The sequence below is a fragment of the Protopterus annectens genome, chromosome 5.part1, assembly GCF_019279795.1.
Source record: "Protopterus annectens isolate FY-2018-M chromosome 5.part1, PAN1.0, whole genome shotgun sequence".
Taxonomy (NCBI): Eukaryota; Metazoa; Chordata; order Ceratodontiformes; family Protopteridae; genus Protopterus; species Protopterus annectens.
The window spans coordinates 486,440,235-486,457,558 of NC_056736.1; positions in this window are offsets into that span (position 1 = coordinate 486,440,235).

Here is a 17,324-nt window from a genome sequence, read left to right on the forward strand (position 1 = left end):
AAGAAGGGCACTGGAGGTTGTAATGACTGTGAATGGCCTCAAAAGCATTGCTCCCTACACAGGCAAACAAACATCCACACTTGCCATGTCTGGGAATAGAACACCTACCTTACTAGTTTATCACACTATAGCATTATGCAGTTATAGGACACACCACAGAAATTACTGGGCTACTTCTTCCCCAAAGGTGTATTTCAGAGTGAATGACATCAGCAGGCTTGCCAAAGAAGGGCACTGGAGGTTGTAGTGACTGGCCTCAAAAGCATTGCTCCCTACACAAACAAACACACACACACAAACATCCGCACTTGTGATGTCTGGGAATAGAATTCCTGCCTAACTAATCCATCACACTACAGCATTACACAGTTATAGGACACACCACAGAGATTACTAGGCTACTTCTTCCCCAGAAGTGTATTTCAAAGTGAATGACATCAACAGGCTTGCCAAAGAAGGGCACTGGAGGTTGTAGTGACTACAAATGGCCTCAAAAGCAGTGCTCTCTAAACAGACAAACAAACACACACACAAATATCCACCCTTTCCATGTCTGGGAATAGAACTCCTATCTAACTAATTTATCACACTATAGCAATACGTAGTTATAGGACACACCACGGAGATTACTGGGCTATCCCCTTCCCTAAAGGTATATTTCAAAGTGAATGACATCAGCAGGCATGCCAAAGTAGGGCATTTGATATTGTAGTGAGTGTGACTGGCCTAAAAAGCATTGATCCCTACACAGACACACACACACACACACACACACACACACACACACACACACACACACACACACACACACACACACACACACACACACACACACACACCTGGGATTAGAACTCCTACCTGACCAGTATATAACACTACAGAAATATGCAGTTATAGGACACACCACAGAAATGACTGGGCTACTCTTTCCCCAAAGGTGTATTTCAAAGTTAATGACATCAGCAGGCATGACAAAGTAGGGCATTTGATATTGTAGTGAGTGTGACTGGCTTAAAAAGCAGTGATCTCTACAGAGACAAACACACACACACACACACACACAGTTGCCATGGCTTGACCATTGGCATGCTTTACACATACTATACACCCTTTATTTGGAGCTGTCATGGCTCCATTTTGTAGTCTGCAGAAATGTATTTGGTTACTAACTGAGTACATTTCTGCACACTACACTAGTCCTGCATGGCTGGCTGACAGCTTCCTGGATCGCAAATTCACATCATTTGCATGGTTTTCATCTGCAAATGGGGTAATTTGCATACTGGAGCTGTGTCCATGCAGGAATAGTGCAGGAGTGCTCGTGCACATCCCTGGTGCTTATTCTTGGATCGCAGGAAGGCCATATTGCCTCCAGGAGCTCCTGCACTATTCCTGCACACCGTGCAGGGCTTGCTGAATACAGTGGTATCATTTTTTAATGTAATCATATTTAAAATTTGTCCATTAATTTGTGCCTTTGTTCCACTCCCCATTACATTTGGCTTTATTCATAACTGTTATGCTAAAAGGTTGACAGGTAGTCATCCAAGGATTCATTAGGCAGTAATAAGTGGAAGACTCATTAATTCTTAAAACTGAAATAAAACATATTTAGTAAAGGGACAGTGTCAAATTTTTAATAAAATGCAATTGAACAGGAGATCCAATATTTTGGACAATGGATTATTCATTACAACGTGTTGCTCAATTTATTTTTCCCTCCTGGATCACAGTCTCATCTAAAATTACATGTCATGTGGATGCACCATTCCTCCCCTCAGCATGATCCCATTTGAAAGTACATAAGAAATGGTCATATCTGCCCTCAGTAAGGTCAGAAACCCCAGTTTCATAGTACCAGATAAGGTAAAAGGAAGCCTAAATTGTGTACCCAAAAGCAATATAGTATATTTGCTTATTAATATTTATAATACGTTTTTAAAAAGTGGCTGTGTTCTTGAATCTAGCAAGAGTCTGTTGTGGACTGAGTCCATGAAGTGGTCCTTTCTCATACTCATGATTCGGTATTATACACCATGGGTATTTGTGACAGTGGGAATCAGTGTGGAACAGTGAAAAACATGGACTTTTTTAGACTCGGATGATAAATGTTCCTCATAATGAGATACATTGAAATATATGATGAGACCTACTTGAAAAAAGATATGATGAAATAATTACAGAGTGATCCAAGAATGAATCCAGCGCTAGGTGATCTAGGCTACTGTCAGGGGGCGCAGCCATGCAGCATTAATTAAAAAAAATGTTTTTCCTATAATAATAAAAAATACTACTGCGTTGATGCTCTGCTCAGTGTCTGAATACAAAACAAATACTGCTGCTTTGAGATTTCCTGATTGTTGTGCAAAATCCCATGTTTTCACTGGCACATATTTTCAGCTTTTGAGCAAATGAGACTGAAACAGGTATGCACAGCAGGATATGGTGTGAGATTTAATCTTACAGCAGAATGGGCAGGTGATTGTAATAAATACAAAATCAGCTGTGCAGCATTATGGATTTTTTTTTGAAGGATTAGGAATGTTTTTGTTTTGATAACAGTGTGCTAATGAAGATGAACTTTGTGTTTGAGTTGAAATGAGCTGTCCTTTGGTGTTTTGCTTATGATGAGCTAGGAAAATAACTTCTTTTGCTGCTTTTGTCTGTTAGTCAAGCAACTTCTAAAATCAATGTTATTAAAATAATATTTAGAAACTGTACAGGATTCAGGACTTTTTTTCCTTATTTATTTTTGGTTCTATACCTATCCCTGAATCTGGAGATAAGAGTTTGAGAGTTATTTAGGATGCACTGCTATCACTCTTCTGTCATGAAAATGTGGAACATCACCTCTAATAATGTGGAACAAATGGACAAAATGTTGAATACTTACTAACAACTTCAACTAGGATGCTCACAAGATGGTTAAATGTGTCACATAAAACAGTTCTCTCTGATGAAATAATATGATTCGGTATTATACACCATGGGTATTTGTGACAGTGGGAGTCAGTGTGGAACAGTGAAAAACATGGACTTTTTTAGACTCGGATGATAAATGTTCCTCATAATGAGATACATTAAGATATATGATAAGACCTACTTGAAAAAAGATATGAATGAACAAAATAAGGTGGCACATTGTTGCAACAATTATATACAGAATTCTTGTCATGGAATTCACATGTGATATAACATCTGATTTGCATACTGAAAAAGGCAATGCTTTACAATTACCTATTACACCTAATTTGAATTTATTTTGAAGTCAAGACGTGCAAACCAGTTTTTATACACTGATGTTTTACACCAGTTTGCTTACATTGATATAGTAAACAAAATATTTTTTACTACCACATTTTTCAAACATAAAATTATTGTATGAAAGACCCCCTCCAGAAACTTCTATTTTAAAGCAACTAAGTCAGACTATTCAGTGAAGAAACACTGAAAAAATTAAGCTTAGATTTTCAAGTTTTTTTTTATTGTACTTCTTATGATAAATTTGTAATTTGTTTTATAAAAAAATAATGATTGCAGTATGCTTTTTGACTTTGTAGTTGTACTGTTTACTCAGGTTTTTTATATAACCACACCCACAATATGATGTCATGGTAGGTACTGAGCAAAGATATGCATACAGCTGAAAAGCATTGTGAAATAATTAAAATAACTTATCTATTAGAGAACCTGCATTCTATTTACATTATGGTTTCACTACTATATCAACGTGCTAAATTTCAGTGTGAGGTATTCCATTTGCAAAAACTAGTAAAGTACTTCCCTTTCTAGGAAAAAGTAAAGTACATCTAATGCATTTATCATGGAAATACAGTCACTGCTGTGATAGCTTGGTGGTTAACTATTGTGACTATAGTATATAGGGTTCTGGGTTCAAGACCTGCAAGGCCATTCATTTACCTGCAAGGCCAAATGGTACAGTGGTTAAGGTGTATGCCTTTCAACCAGAAGGTGCACAGTTTGATTCTCACCACTGGAAAGAATTTTGGGTTGGGAGGGTGGCCTAATGGATAAGGTGTTTGCCTTACAGACACAAGGTGCAGGGTTCGAGTCTCACAAGTGATAATTGGCTAGGCTTAAAATGGCTCACAAGGGCAGTTAGCCTAGTACTAATCTATGAATCTATGAATCTATGAATTTAGGTTGAGGGACTTTCTAGCTCCAGTCTTTCATGATGTGATGGCAGGAATTTTCAGCTATGAGAAAAGAGTCATTATTACCAAGAAAATAAAATATAAAAAAAACATACTCTCTGCTCAAAAACCTGTATAATTTGGCATTGCATAAGGTAAGAGGGTAACAACTCCATATGTTTTTGCGCAACACTTGGTTTATAATGTGACCAATCCAGTTTAAGTTAATTAAGAAAAGTTGCTGAGAGGACAGCAAAACAAAATAGTGTGCACCTTCTTTTTTGAAATCTAAGTACAGACTGATTATATTTTAAGAGAAAATGTTGTAAGTCTACAGGAACTGATAAAAATCGTTTACATTTGGCATAACACAATGGGCTAAAAATGTGCCTTAGGTGAATTGACATTCTTTCACATCTTTCTGTGTGTCATGCAATAGGCTGGTAGACATCCTTTTCTGCTAAAGTTCATCTGCATTATGCTCAATTATTGCAGGTATAGGCAGGTATAGGCATGAAATGAAGAAGTCAATTACCTTATGCAATAACAGGGATGACTGTAACACTGTTATGTCCTTGAGTGTGAAGGGCATATATGGTAAAACAAACAGTCGAGGTAACAATTAAAACAATGGTTTCAAGAAGTCCAAGTCGATAAAAAAAAATAAATCATTGAGTAACACACAAAACACTTTGTTTATTCCAAGATCGTAAGTTAAAAACTTTCACCACAGAGTGGCTTCCTCAGGCAAATCTAAATAGAACAAGTGCAACCACTATTTAAATACAAAGTGGAATGATCACATGATATTGCTAGTCATTTGACACATTTAAATACATTGTGAGATGGTCACATGATGTATAAATGCTAGTCATGTAGCACATTTAAAATTAAATAAAATAAGGTTCCATAAAATTCAACATTTAATATTTAAATATGAAAATAAATAAAATATGCTAAAATCAAAAAGTGTAATGTATATTTATATAATCATTTCATATTTTCATATGTATGTCATTAAGAAGTGGTTTCAAAGATACATGCCCATTCAGACCTGAAGACATGTCATGTTGAAGTGTAAAATCCAATAAAATTAATATAATTCATTATAATGAGAAATGCTACCAACATGCAAAGATTCATAACCGACATGCAAAATACAAAATTTAAAATCATATTCTGGCCCTCTACAAGCTTTGTGTTTATATAGCACATTAGTTAATATCTGTCTATTAATCTCAGAGATATGCTTACTAATATGTTATTTCAATTCATGATTAGTCTTACCTCCATAGTAAGCATCACAGCGTACACACAAAGCCAGACATACTAAATACCTAGTATTACAATTCCATGTCATTCTTGACCATTCACTGGATGAACAAACACTCTATCAGAACAAATATACTTACAACAGACACAGTTTCCACACTTAAAGGTATCCGTCTTAGTAGTTATGACCAGGGTAAAAATGTTTGGTTGCTCTTTATAACAAAGTAACTGTTTCAGAGTAACATTTCTCTTATTTCCAAACTGTGGTTTTGTCTGAAATCACTGTTCTTAACTTGAGTACATCCTGCAAATATTTATTTTTTTGTCTAACAGTGTTGGTATTTTTATTATAAGTTAGCATGCATCTCACTGTCCTGTTTGGTTTAAAAACCAAGGGGACACTTCTATCAGTAACTGGCTCAACAGAGAAAGTGGATCTGTTAGTAGTGGAACGTTGTGAATTATTTCTTGATTTGTTTTATATATTTCTTTTTCCATTTTGTAATACTCCCTTGCGTTATTCTTTAAATTCTCTAGTGCATTTCTTCACATTTTTTCATACTTCATCTTCTCTTACTTCCTTATATCATCCTGCCATTGGAAAAAAATACTTTTTATATTTAATTTTAAATTAAATTTATCAGTCAGTACAGTTTCGATAGAAGTCGTTCATGATTTATATGATACTTCTTTTACTGCTATACTTCCCACTCTCTGATTTCATTCCATAATTTCTCATGTATTATTTTTATTCCCTTTCCTATTTTAGTATGTTCCCTTTTTTCATCATTCCATTCATATTGTTAATTAGTCTGAAAATCTCATCACAACTGTATCAGCATTTGCTACCCCCAAGCCTCCTGATACAACAAAATAATCAATTTCAGATCCCAGTACCCTTCTTCCATAAGTCCAGTAGCTTTTTTCCACACAGCTAATATACTACATTATCACATCCTGTATTTTTCTTTACATCCTTCCCTGTCTTTTTACATTTTCCCACTTAAATCACAATAGGTGCCTCCTGCAATTATGATTTTCTTGTTAGCCATCACATAGTCTAATATGTGATGAAACAAATTCTCTCTTTCCTTGCTTTTATATATGCATATAGTGCTATCATTCTATAAACATGTTTTCTCCATCTCCCATCTGCAACAGTTAACCTTCCCATCCTTACATCTTGTATTTTTACCTTTTTACATAGCACAACCACCCAGAACAACATTTACTTGCTAAGTTACATATAATATCTCCACCTCACAATTTTTCTGTTTGATGTCTTTTTTCACCTATGAGGAATCTTACATTCTCTAAAAGATTAACATCTACATCACACTTAGAACACCATTCCAGTATCCCTATCTTTCTTTCAATGTTAATATTGCTCTTCACATTTACTTAAAGTACTGTAAAATTATTGCTTTTCTTTTTTTTAAGTTTAAGAAAAGTATTTATTTATTTATCTATTTATTTTTATTTCTACTCTTTTTCCCAATTGAATATTTTCCTGGTTTATGTTAAAATAATCTTTGGCCTTCAGGATAAGATTTTCACTGGCTAGAACTTCAAAAAAGATATTAATATTATTCCCTTCTCCTGACCTCTCTTCCTGGATACACCTTCATTTTCCACTCCACATTTTTTTCTTCTTCTACAGTTTCTTCTTCACCAAGTTTGCACTCTTCCCCAGCCACATGGTGTCCTTTCTGATGTATGTTTACTTCCCTTTGCCCTTATTTTTCATTATTTACTATTTACTCTTGAAAATCCATCCAAAAGTGTCCCTTTTTTACACAACCTGTATTCAGGCACTAGTCTTCTTGCTGTATGTCATTTCTACCTACACTGATTACATTGTACCTTGTCTCATTTGGCCACCACAGAGGAAAAGTGTTTCAGGCTGGCCAACATAGTATAATATCTCTCTATGACCAACCATAAATAAAACACAAAAAAAAACCAGACTTGTAAACACCCATTATAGAGTTCCAAACAACACAATCCAAGAAAAAAGTGAAAATAACTCACAAAGTGATGTAAAAATAAGTTTAATAGTGAAGCCTTTTAGATAAAACTCTTCAGTGCTTAAAATCATACTGAAAGATATGTTCATATATACACCACATGAACAGATTCCAACCAATAGAAGAGCAGCAACAATAAAAGAATTAAAGTAAACAACTGAGTGCCTGTTACAAGGAAAAACAAACTTTTGTAAGAACAGGTTTTAAACTCACAGTATCATTCAGCCCAGGAGGCACTTCTGCTAGAAAGTAATTAGTCCATCTATATTCAGCATTCTCTGTATTCAACACAATATTCCCTCCTCTAATTTTTCTTTCAATGTTTTTTATAACCCTAAATGTAAAACTATGTGTTTTAAACAAAAAGCCACGGAGTCACCAATAAGTGTCCAGTCACCTCTAGAAAAAATGTTTATTTCACAACGAAAAACCAGCAACCAACGCCAGTAAAAATAATAACAGTTAAGTGCTTTCAACCATCTAAATGGGCTTCTTCAGAAGTTTCTGAAGAAGCCCATTTAGATGGGTGAAAGCGCTTAACCATTATTATTTTTACTGGCATTGGTTGCTGGTTTTTCGTTGTGAAGCAAACATTTTTTCTAGAGGTGACTGGACACTTATTGGTGACTCCGTGGCTTTTTGTTTGGAGCAGTCGTACCTTTGTGCAAACTATGTGTTTTATCTGAGGTTATGATATGTTTAACTAAGACATTACTCTCTAACTCCCTACATATGTCAGATAGGTGTTGGGCTAGCCTTTCTTTAAACATCCTGTTGGTTTTTCCAGCATAAAATGGAGTACATTTTCACAGGTGGCAAAGTAAACCACATTCTTGGTTTTAAAAGTGGCAAACGTGAAAATAAAATGTCTTACTTGTATTAGGGTGTACAAAAACATTGTTGTCCTGGTCCACTTCAATAAACACACAACACCGAATGACATTTGACGACCTTTATTACACTTCTATAAACATGATTGTTAATCAATAGTTATTAATTTCCACCAAAACATGACACAGGTGATAACATCCATGAAAGAAAACATAAAATAAATGACCATAAGGGCAGCGTAACCGCTCACCTTTGAATAAGCAGTGTCCCCCACTTGCTCGCTTATCCTTGCACTAACAAGCCAGCGTACCGCTTACCTTCAATTTATTGAATTACACCAACCAAATAAGCAGCTCTGTTTGCTTATTAACTTATCTAACAGAGCAATCGCTCCCTTTCCTTCCCAACTTATTTAATTGCACATCCATCACTAGAGGGGGAACAGAAGAGGGCAAGACTGCCCCTCTTCTCTGACTTACCCAAACTGAAGTAACCACAATCCCCACTAATAAAAAGAGGGAGGGAGGGTAGCACGTTCACACCAAAATTTGACTCCTACCTCAGTTACACTTAACAAAACCCTCTAAGCCCCTCCTTACCCTTACCTTATTTCTTCCTAAACATCCCTCCATCCCATCTCACCCTACCTTCCCCACATTATTCCCTTAATTCCTGTATCTCTATGTATCTACCCCACTTGAAGATGTCCCAGGACAAAATGGTCTGTTCCAAATCTCATTTGCCCTGATCCACTTCAATAAACACACAACACCGAGTGACATTTGCCGACCTTTATTACATTTCCATAAACATGATTGTCAGTCAATAGTTATTAATTTCCACCAAAACATGAGACAGGTGATAACATCCATGAAATAAAACAAAATAAACAACCATAAGAGCAGTGTAACTGCTCACCCTTGAATAAGCAGTGTCCCCCACTTGCTCACTTATCCTTGCACTAACAAGCTAGCGTACTGCTCAATTTCAATTTAATGAATTACACCAACCAAATAAGCAGCTCTGCTTGCTTATTAACTTATCCAACAGAACATTCGCTCACTTTCCTTCCCAACTTATTGAATTGCACATCCAACACCAGTGGGGGAATAGAAGAGGGCAAGCCTGCCCCTCTTCTCCACCCACCAGCCTACACCAGGCTGTTCCCCCTCTCTCTGACCAAACCTCCAGCAATCTAACCACCAGTGAAGCAGTAGGTCAAACATCATTTGGTGTACCCATCCTACTTAACCAAGCTGTATCAAAGTCATTATCTCCTAATCCTATGCAACTTTTTTTTTTGACCAATGACCCTCTTAGATCTCTTTTACATTCCATTTAATAAAATGCTTCCATCACATCACTACCCATTATAGACCATAAGACATTTAAACCACTATCATGGCCGGTAACAGTATGACCTCAAAAAAAAACACCATCATGGATGGTAGCAGTACAACCCCAAAAACACCACTAACAATAGACCTAGCCAGGCAAAACTAACCAACACAATATACTAACAAACTAGATAATGCCCGTTGCCAGCAGGTCACACAATGTCTGTGACACACTATTACCGACCAGAATATAGTGAAGCAACCCAGCCCAATCTATCTTGAAACTGCAGTAACTCAAAGCTGTATCTTCCCATCAAAACCCCCCATCTAGCTCAGAAGCATCACTTACACAAAGCAACCCACTAAACCCCTACTCTTGATGTCTGCAATAATATCTGACCCATTACAAAGAAGCCCCCCACTTACCCATAAAACAGTGTAACAGTCATCCTTGATGTTCCCCATACAAAATCAAACCAAGACAAGACGTTACCTTGCGAATGCAGGAAGAAAAACAACAAACCAACAACTCCATATTCAGCTGCACTGCTGGCAACCCATGGCCTCCTTTTATACTGCCCCATCAGTCAAAAACCTTCTTCAGCTTCCTCTCTCTCCTGTCAAGTCTGCATTATTCAGTCCCCAAAATACCAACTCTGCACATCCCAATCAGCACTCCGAGTGATCTGTAAAAGAAAAGACTGAAAATACTCCACACATACATAAACCAATTTCTTAAAGACCAATATACACCACCAAGGGCATATTTCTCATTTATCAGCTGTAGAAAATGCAGACACTAGCAGATGCAGAACACCCCTGAAACTTAAATGTCCTACCAAAGATCCCATAAATTTATCTCAACTCCCCTAACAGTGGTATAACAGATACCCCTGCAAAACAAAACAAAGCCTTATTTTATCGCTAAAATTGTCACTCTTTTAGCAATGCAGAAGGTATCAACGAAATTAATGACTAGACAAAGAAAATTAAAACCATCCACAAACCTGCTGTATCATTCGGTGTACCCATCCACTGTAGACCAGACCAGAATTGATCCCCGTCAACCAAAAACCCTGTCCTTTACTTAATAAAGACACCAGTTGACTAAAAGGTTAAAATAATCTAATAATCCTTTCTGCCATCCAACCACCAAACCAACTCCCCAACTTATACCACCCCAACCCAACACCCCCGGCCACAGTTGTATCAATTGCAAATCCCAATGAACCCTCTTTACAATGCACTGTCCAACCCTTCCCTTAACCATAAAGGGAAACCCAATCTTATACATGCATCTGACCACCAGCCCCCAGATACCACATTCAATCAAATTAACACTGGCCACTGAGCAACCTCTCTGCTTAACCTTTCCCCAAAAAGATCATGCCAACTATCATGCCCACAACATGCAACACATAAACCATATTGTTACTCCACTCCCCTTGTGAACAATTCCAAATTCCCTTAAACAACCCCATCTATCCCCTCAACTCTGCCCTTAACTCATCTCAGTGTCACTTGCCTCCATACTACTCCATACTGCAACAAGCTTAACATAGTTTATTGAGCACCTAAAGGTAATTCACCTGTAACCTTCTTGTAAAATCACAATTCAAACATCCTGGAAAAAGCTGTACAGTGAACGTATACTCCTTTCGCCCATGCCCCCCACAAAGTAGGTCCATAAAACTCACCTATGATGTGCGGCCAAGAAGCCATCCAACATATTATCCCTGAACAGTAATACTGGGTGGGTAACTGTAAATGCACCCCAAGAATTCCTCCCAATTCTGAGAAGTCTAAGTGCATACTTACCAAAGTAGTATTACCCAAAGCCTCATTACTCACCACTCTAGAGGTCAAAAATTCCCTCTCACCTGATCTCTGAATTCCCATTTCTCCAGACCAGTGACTGCTGCTTCCTCTACCAGTTGCTATCTGTGACCTCATCATGACCACTCACATGACTTCTACAGCACAGCCACCTTTATCTCTTGAACCCACTTCCTTCAGCCACCAACTGCTGGCCACTCTGTGCTTCTCCACCGGCAAAAGAAAGGAAAATGTAAATTCTCAGCAGAAATGTGCGCAACACTTCTCAATGACAGCATTACACACTACCAAAGGCTACCTCATTCCTCATTGTACAGCTGCTACCCTAGCCCACAACCCCCTTCCGCAAGAGAGTGTAACCTTGGCAGCTTCACCCCATACCTTGCTCTATAAGCATCAGTAACCCAGCCGGCACACCATAGTGACCAGGTAAGATGCCTGAAACAACAAGTGAAATACCACCAAAAACATGCCTGTACCACACTGGTACACTACATACCAAAAATTTTCATTTAGGGTCACAGCAGCGCCTGTTCAACTGAATCATTGTTTCCTAAAATACCTAACATACTCATCCTCACACCTATACTGCATCCTGAGCATATATAAAAGCCATTGTTCTAAAAAGTACTGTGTTCTGTGGAGTCTAAGACCCCCCCCCCCCCAATGACACCTAACAAATGATGAGAATGAAGTCCTTCACCCTCTGTGTATGAGCAACCTTATCCTATAACCACATCTTACTGTCTGGATTAAGGTAGCTATCAGGTCTTGGGACTCACCTTGTAAAACCCTGTAGAGTTTGCAAACTAGCCCCATGGGAAACTGAAAATATATTCCTGGTTTGACCTATGACTCTGATGCAAACAAGGGTAACATGTAAATGATTCATCTCCCAAGCCCATGTTTACACTTGTCAAGGGTATCAGAAATTTCCAGAGATTTGGGATGCTCACAAAAGACACCACTTAACTATCATTTTATAATTTAGCCAGGAGGTAGACGAAGTAGAGCTGTAACATGCATATCCCACCAAACCATGTCCTGCCACTGTCCGACCAACACAACCACAGACTTATGACCTCGAGCATTTACCACCAGCAGCACAACATAACATTGTCAGAAAATACCTCCTGCTTGGCAAAATGTTTTTTTTTTTTTTTTTTTTTTTATCTTTTCCTTCTTGGTGCATTGGCTCACAGCAACCAGCATTTTCCCCTGAAGCACTGCACCACCTACCAGTAAAACTTATATCCTAAACAATAAGCCCTTCCCTAGAAGTTCAGCACCCCCCCCCCCCCGCATGCCAAGCCAATGTGTACCTGCCTTCATCTCATATGAATGTGCACTAAATTGCCAATTAACATGAAATTTAAATACCTATTATTTAATGTCTGTTCCCATATAATATTGGAAACCCATTAAAATATTTGCAATACCCTAAAGCTTCCCCCCTCCAGCCTTGACTACAGACAATGGGCTAAACAGTAACTATCGGTAAAGTAAACTCAACACAGCGTTATTCTTATACAGACCCTACCTTGCAACCTCTTAGAGCAAGGTATCCATATAAAGTCATAAATGAAGTGGGGCACATGCACAAAATAGGGACAGATTTCCAAACATTGCTCTTAGAAACTTAAAAAATTGATAGAATGACAGGTTTTGAATTAGGATGAATCTTCTGAAGGGTATAGGTTCATTGGTTCATAGGTTGGTACTATGGTAACACCGAAAACCGCCAGACAAACCAAGTAATCTGAGAAACACCAGGAAAGCAGTCCCACAGGTTCAAAACACGTAAAGATTCCCACAGGTTCAAAACACGTAAAGGTTATTTTATTTTGACTCAGATAGCTGCTTCATACATGGCGTGCTCTGCTTGCTCTTTTTAGTTGTAGGGAGGGATTGTTTAATTAGCAATAATAAAGTCTTTTGTATACATCTGTATAGGTTTAGACTATTTTATAGTAGGTTAATAGCCTTTATATATAATATGTACATTATTAGCTGTAACTAAAAGTTTTATTATTATAGATTGGTTTTTAATGTATATACAATTTGGATCTATGCATTTTAAAGTGGGTATCTATGACGGTTTAGCATTGAATATGTTTTTAAAAAAAGATGGTTCTCACCTATGAGGTCATTAATGGTGTAATTGGGATTGTATTTAAGTGAGAATTAATCTTGGATTAGTTGTTTGGTCTGAGGAAGGAAGGATACAAAGCCTTCCGAAAGTGCTTGTGTATGAATAAAGTTCTTACATTTTAAAAGGTTACTACATTCATGATTACCTTCACTGACTGGATTTATTGCAATCTTTACGTGTTTTGAACCTGTGGGACTGCTTTCCTGGTGTTTCTTGGTACTATGGTACTAGGCTATAGGCCATAGGGCCTATACAAGCCTAGCCATAACAATTCCCTGGCTATTTCGTCCCACAATATTTACTTCCCTGGACCCTTGTCTAGCAGCGTGACTGACGTGATCCCAGAGTGAATTTCTTATCTCCCATCCAATCATCAAGGTTCCTTTTGAAGAGGTCCAAAGAGGCGCTCTGCTTGACATGTATGGGCAGTCTATTCCAGAGTCTGGGGAGTCTCTGGGTCAGGACCCTATCCCCCCAGCATGTTTTGTTCATTGTGATGACAAAATTTAGATCCCTTGAGCATGTGGCTCTGAGGGATTGGGATTTCTTTAAGTGTAGCATGTCCAACAGCTCTGGGTTTGATGTGGCTGTATATGTTAAGCAGAGATTGCCTCTGAGTTGACGGTATGCGACAGAGTATAGCTTGTGTTTTTTTAGGCAGTCAGCATAGGGCATCTGCTTTAGGCCTGTGATTCTTTTAGTGAGTTATTTCTGTGGCCTTTCCAGTTGTTGCAGATGTCTTGAGAGGTACATACCAAATGGAGCATTGTATTCTATAATGGGTCTAATGAGGGATGAGTACAGTGGGACAATTACCTCCTTTTTTCTGGAATAAAAGCCCTTAGTGATGAGGTGTGCCACATAGAAGGATTACCTGACTGTTGTGGCAATGTGGTTATCAAAGGTGAGGCCACAATCCACCTGTGCCCTAAGTCTTTTATCACACTTTTGGTGTTTAGTGTACTGCCATCTATGTGGTAATTCACGGGTACATGTTTTTTATGAAGTCCGAAACTTCATTGTCTGGGATTAGTTTCTAACTTCAGACTTTATTGATTGGCCACTAATTTGCCAGAAAAAACACATCTTATGATCAAGGTTACAATCTGAGGTGAGGATTAATAAATAAATTCTTCTTGAAGACATGCATCCATGATTTGGCCATACCCTAACTCAGTTGTCAGCCAGCCTACCCAACACACTTTACACATGTGCCTGTACTGCAATAGAATCCCACCCAAAATGGGGACAGCTTTTAAAATATTGCTCTATTAAACCTAAAATTTTCTGAAATAATCAAACTTTTGTTAGCACACAGATTGTGGAGGTGTGAAGTCTGCAGCTTAAATGAGTGCCATTATGTACTGAAACAAAACTCAGCGAAAACCTGTACATTTGGGAGACACATTTACAAAATTAAAACTAACGGGTAATGCAGCAAGGCCTCATCACAACTATTACACTGCAGGCACCCGCTGTGAAATTAGCCACTGAAAACTGATAAGCATTTTAGTTTCAGATCACTTTTTCTAGAACACCCATGACAAATACAAAACCTTTATTGAAGGAACATTCATGATATATAAGAAACAACAGCAATGTTTGAAATCTGCTACTTATCTTGTTGAGTGACTCTTGATAAGAAAAATGACAAATAACTGCATTAAAAAGCTAATGTAGGGACCAAGGTTATCAGTCCTTTACCTGTGGAAAGGGAACAACAGGGAGGATGCAAGCTACTATTTAAATGTGGTTATGCATCTGCATGAATAAATTTGGATTTTTTTTTTTGTCCGCAACGCTTGAACCATAAGCAACAAGCAGCAATAATTTCTTCAACTGAACTTTATACTGCTACACTAAATGCCCCTTGAAACTAGCACCCCTGGGCAGGTCGACACCCCAAATGACACAAGGCACTGCCGAACAAAGCAGAAGCACAAAGGAACGTCATCAGCACATCCATCCTCCGCATCAATGGCAGTCTCAGCCTTCCCCACCTGTTCAATGGTACCCTCCACAATACAAACTTTTATCATGAAGCACCAAATAATTTACTTTTTAATTTCTTATCTTAAACCTTAATTTGCCGGGAACACAAGCCAAACAAAGTCGGACTGCACATGTGCAGTCCGGAACTGCTATAACTAAGCCAGCGAATAGACATTAAACCTCCGTAGTGCAATAACAGGTTGCAAGAATGCCGTTAATAGACAAAACACTTTTTTTTTTTTTTGTTAATAATTTCAAGAACATACTACCAAGCCTACCTCACTGCTATCATAAATACAGCAGTCAGTTCACAGTGAAGGACATCAGCAGTACAATACTTCAGGTACCGTAAGCCCCAACCCCCGCACATGCACAGACAACAGTGTTACCTCAGGCAAGGCTTACACCCTGAGCCTAAAGCCCACAAAAAGGAATTTGCGGTTCTCTCAACCTCCCTGATGCCGGAATTCTATACTAACACCCTCACCACCAACTAATACCAAAGCCAACCTCCCCAAGTCCCAAAAAAGAGACAGACCTGCTAAAACCAAGATGCACTGGTAAATGGGATCACACAAATAATTCACTAACTAGCTGAAAGACCCAAAATAAAAACACTGACTAGCTACACAAGCCACCAATCACAAAAACATCTGATGAAGTTCCTGATAAACCTTTACGACTGGGACAAAAATGGTTATATTTTATTCCATTTTAATAATAAATCTGACTAGATTTACAGCTTCCTGCCTGTGACTGCATCTTTGAACTTTGTAGCTACACCAGCCACCTCCAACTGAAATAGCTATGGAACCTGACCGCAGGACTGACCCCAAACTCTTAATTATTCCAAACAAGTAGCTTATAATGTATATATATATATATATCTATATATATATATATATATATATATATATATATATATATATATATATATATATATATATATATATACATATATACATATTTTTTAAAACAAAGCTTCCAACAAGGTGACTGCCCCAACCTCCTGTCTTCTTGAGAATTTCAGAAGCAAAACTATACAGCTCTCTAACCCCCTGGCCTGAGAATTCAAAGCACAAAATATGTAAATACATACCCCAGGCCACCTGCCACCACCCAGTGCCCAGAGGCCTACCTTTTCTCCTGTTATACCTACAGGTCGTCATGGGCGTACCCTGCCTTAGCAAGTTCATGCCAAAATGTGACTCCTATCTCAGTTACACTTGACACAACCCTTTAAGCCCCCCCCTACCCTTACCTCATTTCCTCCTAAACATCCCTCCATCCCATTTCACCCTACCCCCCCTTATTCATTTAATTCCTGCAACTCTATGTATCTACGCCACTTGAAGATGTCCAAGGACAAAATGGTCTGTTCCAGACCTCATCTCTTATTTATATAATGGCAAAGTGGCAGTCATAGCAAGGCAGAGTATTTTTTGTTTTTATTATATCATTCTTAAAGCACATTTGTAAGTCTTTATAACAGAGCTGTTATTTCAGATTCCTACATTTCCTGTGTAGATTCTGGCAAATTGTTGCAGACCACAGTTAATAGTAATAGGCGTGCGCGTTTCAGATTTTGTATCCTTCAGAAAATGCTTGATAATGCAAAGCTTGCTTTTCTATTTTTGACTGTCGGTGTGTATAGGGGGTTCTGGACTTTTTCAACTTACTCTCAAGTCTCTAATATTGGAATTGCTTGATGTGTGGTAAAACA